Here is a 13,704-nt window from a genome sequence, read left to right on the forward strand (position 1 = left end):
AAGAGCGGTCAAGCAATGTCTCAGCTGTATCCACTGGTATTGTTGATGAGGGGGCAAGTGGTAACGAGTGTGAAGGTCCTTTATTAAATCTTGAAGAGTCCAAACGCCACAATTCTGCCACAACTTCCTATATCTTGATATGATCGTTATGCCACAGCAAAATACAATGAGATTCATGCATTTAATTTCAAACAAGTTGTCGTAGGCTTTAAGCACTTTGTGAGTGGAATAGAAAATGGGTTGTTGTTTATCCTTTGTACGTAGAGGGCTAGATAGAGTGTAGGCTAGGTAAGTTGGATCATACAGACATTTTTCCAGTTGTAACCAGATGGGAGAATTAGGATTGGAATCAGAATCCAACCACAACGATCCATGTCGCATGATGAAAGCTTGGTGGTAGTGCAAAAAAGTCAGGAAAATTAACTCTCCCCATCTCTTTGGGTTGCTTCAATTTATGTAGCGCAATTCTAGGTTGTTTATTTTGCCATAAAAATGCACTCAAGCAACTTTCAATGTTATGGTATGTACGTCGTTTGAACAAAATGGAACCATGCTCAGTATATAGTTTATTTTAGGAAGTAGCATCATTTTAATGGTATCCAGTCGGCCCCACCAGGTCAACTTGAGACGTGACCACTTCCGAATGGAGTCTTTGATGGTATTTAGATATAGTCTATGTTGTACTGCTCCATATCCTCCAGAGTGGAGCCCACATAAACACCTAGATATTTAATCTTGGTTGGGTTCCAAAGAAAACCATGTGAGTCCAATTCATGCTTGTCTTGAGCACAGTTCAGTGGCAGTATCTCAGATTTTAATGTATTAAATTTGTATCCAGAAACCAATGCATAGTTGTTTATCACGTTGAGGACAGATGGAATTGAATCAGGAGTTACGTAAAGTATTATGTCATCAGCATATGCGGATAGTTTAACCTCCATGGTTTCATAGCCAAATCCCTTAATGGAGTCATTTGTATGGATAGCAGTCAACAGAGGCTCTAGAGCTAAGTTGAATAACAGTGGCGAAAGTGGGCATCCCTGTCGTGTTCCTCTCGATGGTCTAAAAGAAGCAGAAAGGCGTCCATTGATGCAAATCTTAGTAGAGGGGGCATAGTATAAAACTTTAATCATTTGAATAAATTGTGAGGGGAAGCCATATTTAGTAAGTATGGCGAACAAAAAGGGCCATTCCACTCTGTCGAAAGCCTTTTCAGCATCTAGGGCTAATAAGGCTAGTTTGTGGGACTTCGACTGACATACAGATATAATGTTGGACAGGGTACGCGTGTTGTTGGAGGAGTGGCAACCATACATAAAACCTGTTTGGTCCTTAGTAATCAGCAAAGATAAAACTTTCTGTATTCGGGAAGCTAGTAGTTTAGCATAAATTTTAGCATCGACGTTTATCATCGAGAGTGGTCTATAATTACTAACAAGTTTAGGATCTTTGCCCTGTTTGGGAATCGCAATTATAGTCGCCTCAGTGAAAGCCCATCTGCTAGGTGTTCAAAAAACTGTAGCAAAAGCGGGGCCAATGTTGTCTTAAAAACTTGGTAAAATTTGACAGTAATGCCATCTGATCCTGGTGCTTTATTTGTTGCCATCTCATTGATGGTGTCAATGATTTCGGCAGTTCAGTTCCTTAATGCCAATTCTCTAAACATCCTCATTCATTCACTTGTCATTTCAAAGATAGATTACTGTAATGCCCTGTTCAAAGGTATAGCACAAAAGGAAATAAAACGCTTACAGATAATACAAAATACATCCATTAAACTCATCTTTAAAGCAAAAAAATTTGATCACGTAACGCCGCTCCTTAAGGAAGCCCATTGGCTTCCGGTGGGTCATCGAATAATATATAAACTCAGTTTGATCACCTTTAAATCACTCCTTTATAAAACTCCAGCTTTCATTCACAAACTGCTAATCCCTTATACAGCTAATAGAACTTTAAGATCTGCCGAACAACATCTTCTAACGATTCCATCGCTAAAAATAATTAATACACGTCGTCAGTTTATTTTTTCAGTCACTGCACCCCAGACTTGGAATTCTCTACCGAGCTTTCTAAGGGAAGAAACTAATTTAGTAAAATTTAAATGTAAACTAAAAACATTCCTGTTCAGTGACGCATTCATAAACTAACTAGCTCCTAAGTGACTTTTTAATAATCATGAGAATCTCATAAATTTAATCTTTCGAGTCTCATTTCCGATTTTTACTCTCCTATCAAATTTTATCTTTTTAAAATTATTATCATTATCCCTCCCATATGTGCCTTCCCTTTATGTATATTCTACTGTATTTAAAATGTAACTTCATCCCCTTATTTTCCTTTTGTCTCCAGTTTTGTCAAATTTGTTTTTTTTAACCTTGTTAGTAGTATCTTCTATGATTTTGTTTTTACATTGTAATTTTATTATATTGTACATCGCTTCGAATTTAGAAGAAGCGATTCATCAAAAACGTATTAAACTTGAAACTTGAAACTTGATGATCCGTATCGGGCAAAAGGGGCAAAGAGACTTTTTCAAGAAATACATGTGGTTCATCATTATTATGCGATTGAGTTGTGTACAAGACTTCATAAAAGTTTTTAAATTCCTGTAATATCTCAGTTGTAGTGGAAGTATTAGTGCCGTCCACCCGGGTCAGGCAGGAGATGGATTTACGTTCACTTTTATGCTTTAAGTATGAGGCCAGTAGATGACCCGACTTGTTATTGTCCGCATAATAGTGGGCAGCTTGCAGAAATACAGAATGAGCAGCAGTTTTCCTCAGTAAGGAGTTGTATTGAAATCTGTATCTCTGCAACTCCCCCATAAGAGGGTTGTTGATATCAGAGTGGTGCGCTAATTCTTTAATTTGATCATAGATTCAAGCTTTCGAAGTTCTGCTGTAGTTTTCTTTTTAACCATCGAGCTGAACGACATGATCACTCCTCTAATGTACACTTTAAAGGAGTACCATGTGACACCCCAACTGGTATCTTCAGGAATATTAAAAAGAAAAAATTAAGTGATGGCTTTTTCCACATGCTCCTTAAATCCATCTTCTGAAAGCAGTGATGAGTTAAATCTCCATGATTTGGATGGTATAGGGGGTACTAAGTTGTCCAGGGTAAGCGTGATAGCAGCATGGTCTGATATGGAAATTTCTTTGATAGAGGAGTCAGTAAGAGACTGAAGTAGTGAGCTGCTTATGAGAAACATATCAATCCTCGAATAGGATCCATGTGGCGGGGAGTAGAAAGATTATTCCTTATCATTCAGATGAAGCGTTCTCCAAGCATCGGCTAACTCAAGCTGTGTCATTATGTCTAGCAAAGCAGCACTCGCTTTCGTTGGTCTATATATTGCTGTAGAGATCCTATCAAGGCACGAGTTTAGAGTCAGATTAAAATCACCAGCCTGCTGAAACTTAATATAAATCCTGGCACCCAAGTTGGTTGTGCCGACCCATTATTCTATAACACTGCAGTATTTTGTTACCAGACTCACCCATGCCCCTCCCATGGCCATGCCCCCTTTTGGATTGTGTGCTATAGGATTAATAGCACATAGCTAAAGGCGTGCACAAATCCTAATCGATGCCAATTGATGTCAGTACTTAGTTGTTAGCATCAATTATTGATGGTTAACAGCATATTAGCTAATTAAGTTGCTCACATATCTCAGGAGCATGTCCAAGGGCCAGATTCTGGGCAGGTCCGACGAATTCAGCAAACTAAAATAAGCAGATGGGGGCAATCGGAGGAACGCCCCCATCTGCCGGCACGGATCGCTTTTCTGTGATTGGAGCCGCAATCTTTTTTTTTTTTACTTTTATTATTAGTTTTTAGCCCTGTGAGTCCATGGTTTTATCCTGCTTTAAACCACGGGCTCGCAGGGTGGGGAAGGGCAGGAGAAAACCCGGGCAGTGAGCAGGCAGGCAGGAGTTTCAGGGAAGGGCAGGAGAAAACTGATGCAGCGATTCAGGGTGAGCAGGTAGGAGAGAGCGGCGAGCAGGGCAGAGAGCAGGGCTTCCAGAGTCGGAAAGACGTTTTCGACTGGTCCATAGCAGTCACTTCTTCAGTTGATCGGCCAGCCCAGTCGGATGTGAAATTTTGTGTTGTGAATTGCGTCCCTGCCTACTTTGCATGCGTTTCACCTCATTTGCATGCACAGATTTGAAGTGGATCGCAGGAGAGGTTAGTGAATGGTGCCCGAGGGAAATCTGGTCGCAAAGGGGTCACAAACGATCTGTACACGATCGATTTGCTTTGTGAATCTAGCCCCAAATTTGGGGTCATATATAAAATTTGGAGGTTTCTAGAATAGCAAGTAAGCGCAATTATGTATATAACTGCAAATTAGTTGTCATGGAGTAAAAAGGAGAATATGTAAAGGATTGCGGGCTCTTGGAAAGAAGTTAAAAATGGTAGGAGTTATAGTAGTTTTTCTGGTAGTTTTGACTAATTTTCTTCCAAATTGATTTTGTAATAAATTAAATACTCTTGCCTATGTAGTGCAAGTCTCTGTATTGAATGTTGTTCAAAATATAAACTAGCTAAAAAAAACAAACATAATAAAACAACAAAACAAAACATTGGTGACTGCAATTTGCCTATCAAATGTTTGTCTGAATAGATATATTTTAACTGTTTTCAAATAGTTGCAAATTTAATATGGGCTTACCACACCATACAAAGGTCAATTCCTTCTAGGCGGCTTACATTCTAATAGGGAAGGAGTATTATGTGCACATTACGCATTCAAGAGAATGGAGGATAGGGATGGGGGATGAACTGCAATTTCTGATAGGATAGGAGGAACATAAGGAAAAGGAGCATGCTTTGTCTTGGAGGTCTGTCCTTGTTTGAAGTTAATACGTTATGGATAAGCATCTTTGAATAAGAAGGATTTTAGTTCTGATTTGGATTTCTGATTCCTAAATTGGATAGGTAATGTGTTCCAGAGGCGATATATAGCCAGGGCAGAATTAACCAATAGGCCAAGTAGGCACATGCCTAGGGCCCAAAATGGTCAGGGGGACCCGATGAAGGGGGGCATCAACATTGTCTTTTCCAAACAACGATGGGCCCCTCCAGCATCGATTAGCAATGTTCCCCCCCCCCCCCCCGATTGGCAACGCGGGCCCTACCACGATCAGCAACGCGGCTCTCCCCCCCATCGACGGAAAGTAAGACAAGCAAGCAACGTGGGTAAGAAAGGCAACAGGAACTGTAATTGTGCAAGCAGTGCTGCTTGCCCAAAGCTTCCCTCTGACACAGCATGGTGGGGTGGGGTGGAACAGGGGGCCTATTGTACTTGTGTGCCTAGGGGCCCTGTATATAGCTGATACTTCTTATAATTCTTTATTTTGAATTAAGTCAGGAACAATTCAGAATACACACATTGGCATAATGTTTTCAGTAGATCACAAACAGACAATACTCTGAACCAACTCTACAAAAGATCCTGGGAACATAACAGCAAAATTTGTCACAGGTCCCATACACCTACACCAACTCCCCCAACCAACATACCATCTCCCTCCCTCCCCCCCCCCCACCAGAGAACCTAAACTCAAGCACAGAAAAAGAGAGGCCCCCAAACCAGCCTCTAGATGCAGAAACCTCAATCCACACCCCCTCCCTATTCTACCTCCAGATATCGTCCCCAAAGGTCCAAAAACTGAGCCCATTTATGTGTCAGTATGGCCGAGAACTGATACCGAGCACACACACCACCCAGCTGCTTCTTCAGGAGTGTCAAGGTAGGAACACTAGAGCTCTTCCACAAGTGTGCCAAAACTAGGCAAGCTGCAAGAAAGGTCAGACTCACTATTTTATCCTGATATCCAGTCATTCCCTCTACCCCTACCCCCAATAAGGCAGTTTCTGGCCTAAATAGCACCGGAACTTGGATCCGTGTACTCACATATAGAAAAACCTCCTTCCAATACCCCCGAAGTAGAGGATACGCCGACCACATATGGAAAAATATACCCTTTTCAGTATACTCCCTCCAACACCCATCCCCAGACAGAAGATTAATCTTATTAAGCAACACAGGAGTGACATACCACCTCACCAAGAGCTTGAGTGCATTTTCCACCAAAAGAGGCGTCTTGGCAACATGGTGGATCCGCATCACTATTCCCCCATATTCTTCCATAGTAAAGTCCAACCCTAAATCCTGCTCCCAAGCCTTAATATAGGACGTTTTCCTCCCTTATCCTCTTGAATGATTTTATATAGAATAGAAATACACCCCTTCTTCACCGGGCCCCCCAAACCTTGTTCAAACCCAGATCTATGCAGTATCCGAGGCTCCCTGGTTCTAGCAATCAAAATATATTTTTTTACCTGTAAGTAAGGTAAAATATCCCTCGAGTTCAACTGAAACTGCTCCTGAAGTTCAGCAAAAGCCCGGACCCCCTCCCCGCCTATAAATTGACCAAAGTACTGTACTATAGTCCTTTACGTGCCCACAGTTTGACCCCCCCCTCCTCCCCTTTACCAGGGATAAAGTCCGGGGCAAATAATAGAGGCAGAAAAAATATCCCTTTAGTCTTACCCAACAATTTCTGAGCCTCCACTCGCCATACCCGTAAAGTCCAATGGGTGAATGGATTAGAAATCTCCAACAGTTCCTCGCTCCCAAGCTCAAGTGATCCCCGAGGTCCCATCAAAGTGATCTCCCAGGTCAAGTGATCCCCGAGGTCCTGTCAAAAGATCCTGTTCAGCCTGCACCCATAACTTGAGGAGGCAAGCATGCCAGTCCACAATCGTTCACAATTGTGCCTTATGATAATATTTCTCAAAATTAGAAATATCTAGCCCCTCTTCTCCCTTAGACTTAAACATAGCATACCGAGCTACCCTGGCTGATTCCCTCCCCAAATAAACCTAAATAAACAGTTATGCCAGCACCTAAAATAATCTTTCAACCAGAAGTACTTGGAATAAATAAAGAAATTTAGGGAGAATCATCATTCGTGCTGTCTCCATCCGACCCATCCAAGAAATATAAAGTTTATCCCATCTAGCTAAATCTCTTTGGATAGTAACCATTAACGGGGCATAATTTAATCGAAACAACGATGTCCAATCCACCCACCAATTGAATCCCCAGATACCTGATTGGCTCTTTCATCCACCGAAAAGGGACTGTCCATTGCAAATCCGAGACTCGGTCCTCCATAACCGAGATATTCAATTCCTCTGTCTTAGTCATATTGGCCTTAAAGCCAGACAGCTGTCCATATTCCCCCATAAGATCCCAAAGAGCTACCATGGAGGATTCGGAGCCCTCCACTATAGCCAGAATATCATCTGCAAATAAGGACAGCTTATGCTCGATATCATTTATCCATACCCCTAAAAACCCTAGCAGAAAGCTGAATACGTTGTGCCAACGGCTCAATCACCAGAGCAAAGAGTAGGGGCGAGAGCGGGCACCCTTGCCTCATTCCCCGTATATATTCAAACGGAGAGGAGTATACCCCATTGACCTTAACACACACCAACGGCCTATTGTACAGTGTGAGTATCCATGATATAAACCTATTGCCAAACCCCATATGCCGCAGCACTGCCCCCATAAACTTCCAATCCACCCAATCAAATGCCTTTTCTGCATCCACCGCTACCGCCACCCATGAAGAACTCTCTCGCCATGCTTGCCATACCAGATTCACAACCCTCCTAATCCCATCCACTGCCTGCCTCCCCCCAATAAAGCCTACCTGATCGGGATGGATGAGCTCCGGTATATAGATAGACAACCGATCTGCCAATACCCTAGCCAATATCTTAGTGCCAATGCCCAACAAAGAAATCAGCTTGTAGCTACCACAGTGATTTACATCCTTGCCTGGCTAGGGCAAGATTGTGATGCCCGCCAGTCTGATATAATAAGGAAACTGTGCCCCATCTTTCAGATCATTAAACAACCGCACTAAAAGAGGCACAACCAAGGGACTAAATTTTTAAGCGAAAACAATTTTTTATTGAACTATCAGAGAAACAACAAAGAATACAAGAAAAGTAACAGGAAATGTTCAAGAGTGTTGCATTATACAAGCAGAAACCCCCGTGCAATAACCCCCTCTCTCCTCCCCAGAAGAGCAGGTAAAAAGAACATATGAAAAAACAAAACAAGAGGACGTGCCCCCAAGCTGCTCCCCGGCACAATGAAGCATAAGAGCAGACAACAACAAGGATAGGCAGCCAGGGCACAGTCAGAGGAAAGGCAAAAACTACAAGCTATAGAGAACATAAGAAGGAGCAAGTACCCCAAACCCCAGAAACAGGCGAGCTCCCAACAGTACCAAATAAGAACTAGAACGTCAGGGCCCTGAACTCTGATGGGCCCTGGAATACTGCAAAGGGGGACCTCCCCTCACCCCCATCCACCCCACCCCCAGCCAGCAAAAGCCCAACAAGCCCAGCAAGACAAACACTAACACAACAACAACCAATACAGAAAGACAAGCGCACACAAAATATAAAAAAGGGAAGGAGGAGGAACAGCTATGAGGAACAAATTAAGAAAGGGATGCATCAAGGACGCTGACCCTCTCACCGCCTAAAAGGGCTCAGAGGGTTAAAGTATTTATTATAAGACTACGGGCTCTAGGAGACAAAGAATATACATAAGGACCCCAGACCCTCATGAAGAATTTAGATTGGTGGAAAGAAGTGCGCCCCCGACCCCTCTCAAGCACCATTAAAGCATGTAATTGATTACGCCAAGTCCAGAAAGAGGGAGCCTGAGTAGAGACCTATTCCCCCAAAATCACCGTTTTAGTCACCAAGCCAGCCTTTCGCACAAAGGTCCAACTGACCCCAGGGGGAAAACAAAAAGCTTCGTATTGTGACCGGGCCGGTTCCTTGGTGGCTGGAAAGCCAGACCCGGACCACAGGTAGATTTAGGTAGCGCCTTTTATATGGCTGGTAGAAAGAAAAACCAGGAAAAGGGATTTCTCAAAAGAAAAACAGCTTCATTTTTATTTGTAATCCTTGAACATGGTAAATCAACAATATGTTCATCAAGGCAATGTCCTATAAGTCCTTTGGAGCAATCCCTCTTGCTCCAGCGTGGGCCACTTGCCCTGTACTTGTCAGCAAAAGCATAAAGAAAAAAAAAAACGTTTTTCCAAAACACCCATTCAGGAGTATGCTTTAATTTTCTGGAGCCCACATCTTCCTAAGCAGGCTGGCAACTTCCAGCCAGTGTCCATGGGCTCACCCAGCCAGTACACCCTGCTGCTGGGCTACTTGTTCTCCCCCCCACCAAGGGTCTCCCTCCCTGAGGCAATTACCAACTCCTGACTTTGCCTCTGGAGTCCTCTGGGCTTATTGGAAAGCCTGCAAACAGACTTCCCTCAAATTGTCTTTAATTAGTGCAGAGCTGCTTCTGCCCTGTTCACAGCCTTGCTCTAGCTCAGGGTTTTTAAACCACCAGGACTGGATTTCCCATAAGACAGGAAGGACCTTTCATATTTCATGCCCTCCTATATCCATGCCCTCTTCAAACTCACTTTCATCAAGAAGGCTGCTCATTTCCCAGTCATTAGTTCTGTAGTCAGGGCTGTTTCTCCACCCATTAACTTCAGGCTGTTTCACCCATCCCACACTTTGCCTGCCTGCCAGCTCCTTCAGAACGTTATGTCTCTGAGGGCAAACCCCCGGGTCTCCCTCCCAAGATTGGCCAGGCTGTACCTCCCAGAATTAACACTTCCTCCTTTGCTGGGTTGACCTCCTGCAAACGTCCTGGGTTGGGGAACTAGAACTCTGGAGTCCCGGCGTGTAGCTGAACTCTCTTGATTAGAGCCAGGTGAGCTCCCCTGCTTGCTCTGTCTCCTCTCTATTTGAGGCAGCTGGTCCCCTCTAGCACGAGTGCTGACCCCACCCCCTCCTGGGTTGGGTTTAGGTTTCTCACCTTGAGGAAAGGATCGATAGGGGAGATAATTGGTTTGCAGTGCCCTTCCCCCCTGGCTGTTGTGTTGTACCGAACCTTGCTTCTGCCCCTTCCCTCTGGGCTGAGTCTGCTCCAGGCCAGGTTTTATCAAGCCATTTGATGCCTGCTGGGGAAGTTTAACTGTTCTTTTCCTTGGGACAGGGGCTTCCCTGTCACAGGATTTATCCAAGAGAAACCCCACCGGGGTAAGAGGGATGTGCCGGCCCAACAAAGACTCCAAATACCGGACTATCTACCTCCAAAAACTCTTAACCAAGGGACATTTCCAGAAAGCATGAAAGAAGGACTTGGGTGCACTGATGCATTTTTCACATAGGGCTGATTCCGTTAAACCAGAATGGAACAATTGAACCCTCGTGAAATACGCATGGTGCAAAACATGAAACTGACACTCTTGGAGCTCAGCTGACACAGAAAGAGTGGGGATCCGACTAATAAGGCAGCCCACATCCAAGTTGGGCGGTAACAAACCCAGCTCAGGCACCCAGCGGGCACTCAAGGCATCCCAAGACCTAGGTGACGCAAGGGGACCCAAAGCTTTATGGAGCGCCAAAACAGAGAGTCTCGTATCCTCAAATTGGTCAAAAAAGATATGAAGCTTAGTCCCTAACCCCGACCGCAGGCCCTCGGCCATCAAGGAGCGCATATAATGACCCAATTGCATGTAGGCAAAGGAGTTGGTACCCAGAATCCCTTCATGCAGACAGAAATTGCACCAAAGTGGAAGAGTACCGTCTGGACGCAGGACGTGCATCAAAGTCAAACCAGACTGTGCCCATCGGCGAAAAGGGGAAGAGGTTCGGCCCGGCAAAAAGTGAAGATTCTCCTGAAGAGGCAATTGGTCCGACACCCCCGGGAGCTCTCCCAAATGGAACATTAGGAGCTTCCAAACATCACAAAGGGAGCCCAATATCAAACTAGAGCGTAAATGAGAAGGAAGGGAAGATCTCAGGGCATGAAGCAAAGAATGTAGATACCAGGGGTGGTAAAAGGCCAATTAGTAGTCGAAGCATGTGTACATACTCTGCTCCAGAATCCAATCACCAGGATAATGAAGCAAACAAGCCTGGTTATACTGCCGAATATCAGGGACGCCCATGCCTCCCCACGACCACGATCCTACTAAATTCTGAAAAGCCATCCGGGGCTTTTTGCCTCTCCACAAAAAATAAGATAAGAGCTGATACAACCGACAGATGTCCTTCTGCAGGAGGTGAATAGGCAGCACCTGGAAAACATAAAGCCATTTTGGAAAAACAATCATATTGAATAACTGAATACGACCGTGCAAAGAAAGGGGAAAAAAATTTCCAACTGTCCAGACGCCGATGCGTGTAGTCAAAAAGCAGATGTATATTAGCATTCGTAAGAGAGGGAACCGAAGACGTCAACTGAATGCCCAAATAATGAAAGGCTGAGTCCGCCTATTTCAACAGGAACAGGCTCGGCCACTGATCACGAACCGCACGGGACGTGGGAAGGGCTAAAGACTTGTCCAGATTCAACCGAAAACCTGAAAAATCCCCATATTCGGCCATCACTATCAGAGATCTCCGGGTTAGTAAGATGAACCAGAAGGTCATCCGCAAAAGCTGACAACTTAAACTCCATAATGCCAATGCGAACCCCACTAATGTTAGATTGCAAGATATCTCGCACCAAGGGATCCAAGGTAAGGACAAACAGAAGAGGGGATAAAGGGCAACCTTGCCTTGTACCCGTCTGAATTGCAAAAGACTCGGAAAGCAAACCATTAACCCAGATCGCTGCCGACAGGGAAACATAAAGAGCAGCAACAGCTTCATTAAAAAAAAATCAGAAAAACCATAATGACGTAACGTAGGAAACAGAAAATTCCAGGCTTTTTCTGCGTCAGAACTGACCAGCAAGGATGGTACCCGGCGATGAGCCACATATTCCAACGATGTGAGAATACTGTAAATATTGTGAGCCACTAGGTGGTATTGCACAAACCCAACTTGAGGGTCTGCGATAAGAGCAGGGAGAACACGGGCCAACCGATTAGCCAAAATCTTATCAAAAAATTTTGCCTCAACATTCAAAAGGGAGATAGATCAGTACGAACTCGGCAAGGTAGGATCACAACCCAGTTTCAAAAGCACTACAATACGAGCATCTCACAAAGACGATGGCAAAGACCCCCGCTCAACATAAGCAGTAAATGTAGATGCTAAGACAGGTGAAATTTCCATGGAGAGCAGCTATAAAACTCAGAGCGGAACCTGTCAGGTCCAGGAGATTTCCAAAGTTGACTAGATTGGATGACCACAGCCACCTCATCTGCCGAATAGGTGCATTAAACAGCCGGAGGTGGGAATCGGACAATTGTGGAGAAGAAATGTTATCCAAGTAAAGCTCACTCTGCAGGTCCGGGTCTGCAGAACCAGCATACAGATTCTGATAAAACATTCGAAAAACCCATACAATCTCAGCATCAGAGCTAACTGGACCGGAGCCCTCTTCCATCAACCGCAACACTCTTCTCGGACCATCCGAAGTATGCACCAAGTTAGCTAAAACATGCCCACCCTTATTGCTGTAGAAATGGAGGCAATGTTTAAAATATTGGAGCGAACGGATAGTATGGGCATGCAACAGCTCATTTAAGGAAGCCTGTGAAGCCAACAAATTACTCCTACGTTGAGGGGTAGGGTAGCAAGCAAACTAGATCTGGTCCGCCCGCACCTGTTTCTCCAAACGAAGGATCTCCCGATCCTGGACTTTCCTCTTAAAAATGGCATAAGCTATAATTTTCCTGTGTAGCACAGCTCAGCCGTATCCAAATATAAAACCGGGTCAGTCCAATGAGCGGCATTAAGGGACTGGTAGTCTCTCCATTTCTTGAGCAGATGGTCCAAAAAACCTGGGTCTTTGTACAAAAACGAAGGAAATGTCCACCTACGGACCCCTGCCCCACCAACTCCAGAGTGCACCAAACAAAAGCATGATCGGAGATGCAATATGGCCCTATCACCGCAGACTTCGTAGAGGAGAAGAGACTAGTAGACAGAAGCCAATAGTCTATCCTAGATTGTGTACTATGAGCATGCAACAGGTGAGTATAGTCCCATTCTCCAGGATGGAGAGTTCGCCATACAATGAGAAGATCCAACAAAGAGCAAAGGTAAGGAATACCAGAAGATCCTGTGGGCAGGGAGCAGTCTTATCAAGGCTAGGATCATGCATGATATTGAAATCGCCACCCAACACCAAAGGCACCTCGGGGCACTTATTGAAAGCCTTAAACAAAGAACAATAAAAGGCAGGCTCGTAAACATTTGGCGTGTATACATTACAGAGAAGCAGGGCTCTAAGGTCCAGAACAATATGAGTTAAGACAAAGTGTCCTGAGGGATCCACATACACATCTTGCACAATCACCTCTAAAGATTTCCTAATGAGAATCAGAACCCCGGCCCTCTGATGAACCGCCGCCACACCGATCGCCCGCCCCACCCAGGCAAATTTCTCATGCACCAGAGAAGTCAAGTGCGTCTCCTGTAAAAAGACAATATCCGCCCTGTGACGATTCAGGGTCTGTAAGATTTTCTGTCTCTTAACAGGCGAGGTAACCCCATTAATATGCTTTGATTGTAACCACAGAAAGAAAATCTATCAAGTCCCATCACCTTTCCCATAAGTATCAACTTTTTTTTATTATTGTTGATCCTCTGAAACAACTTTTGCTTCTGGCAGGATGTGTTAACTTT

At 44.3% G+C, this 13,704-nt stretch overlaps 1 protein-coding gene across 1 annotated transcript in view; it reads left to right on the forward strand.

Moving 5' to 3' along the window:
• Positions 1-13,704, forward strand: part of ST6GAL1 (ST6 beta-galactoside alpha-2,6-sialyltransferase 1) — a 54,596-nt gene that overhangs the window by 37,627 nt on the left and 3,265 nt on the right. The gene's annotated exons all lie outside the window — the stretch shown is intronic.

This window comes from Geotrypetes seraphini, chromosome 9 (assembly GCF_902459505.1).
Source record: "Geotrypetes seraphini chromosome 9, aGeoSer1.1, whole genome shotgun sequence".
Taxonomy (NCBI): domain Eukaryota; kingdom Metazoa; phylum Chordata; class Amphibia; order Gymnophiona; family Dermophiidae; genus Geotrypetes; species Geotrypetes seraphini.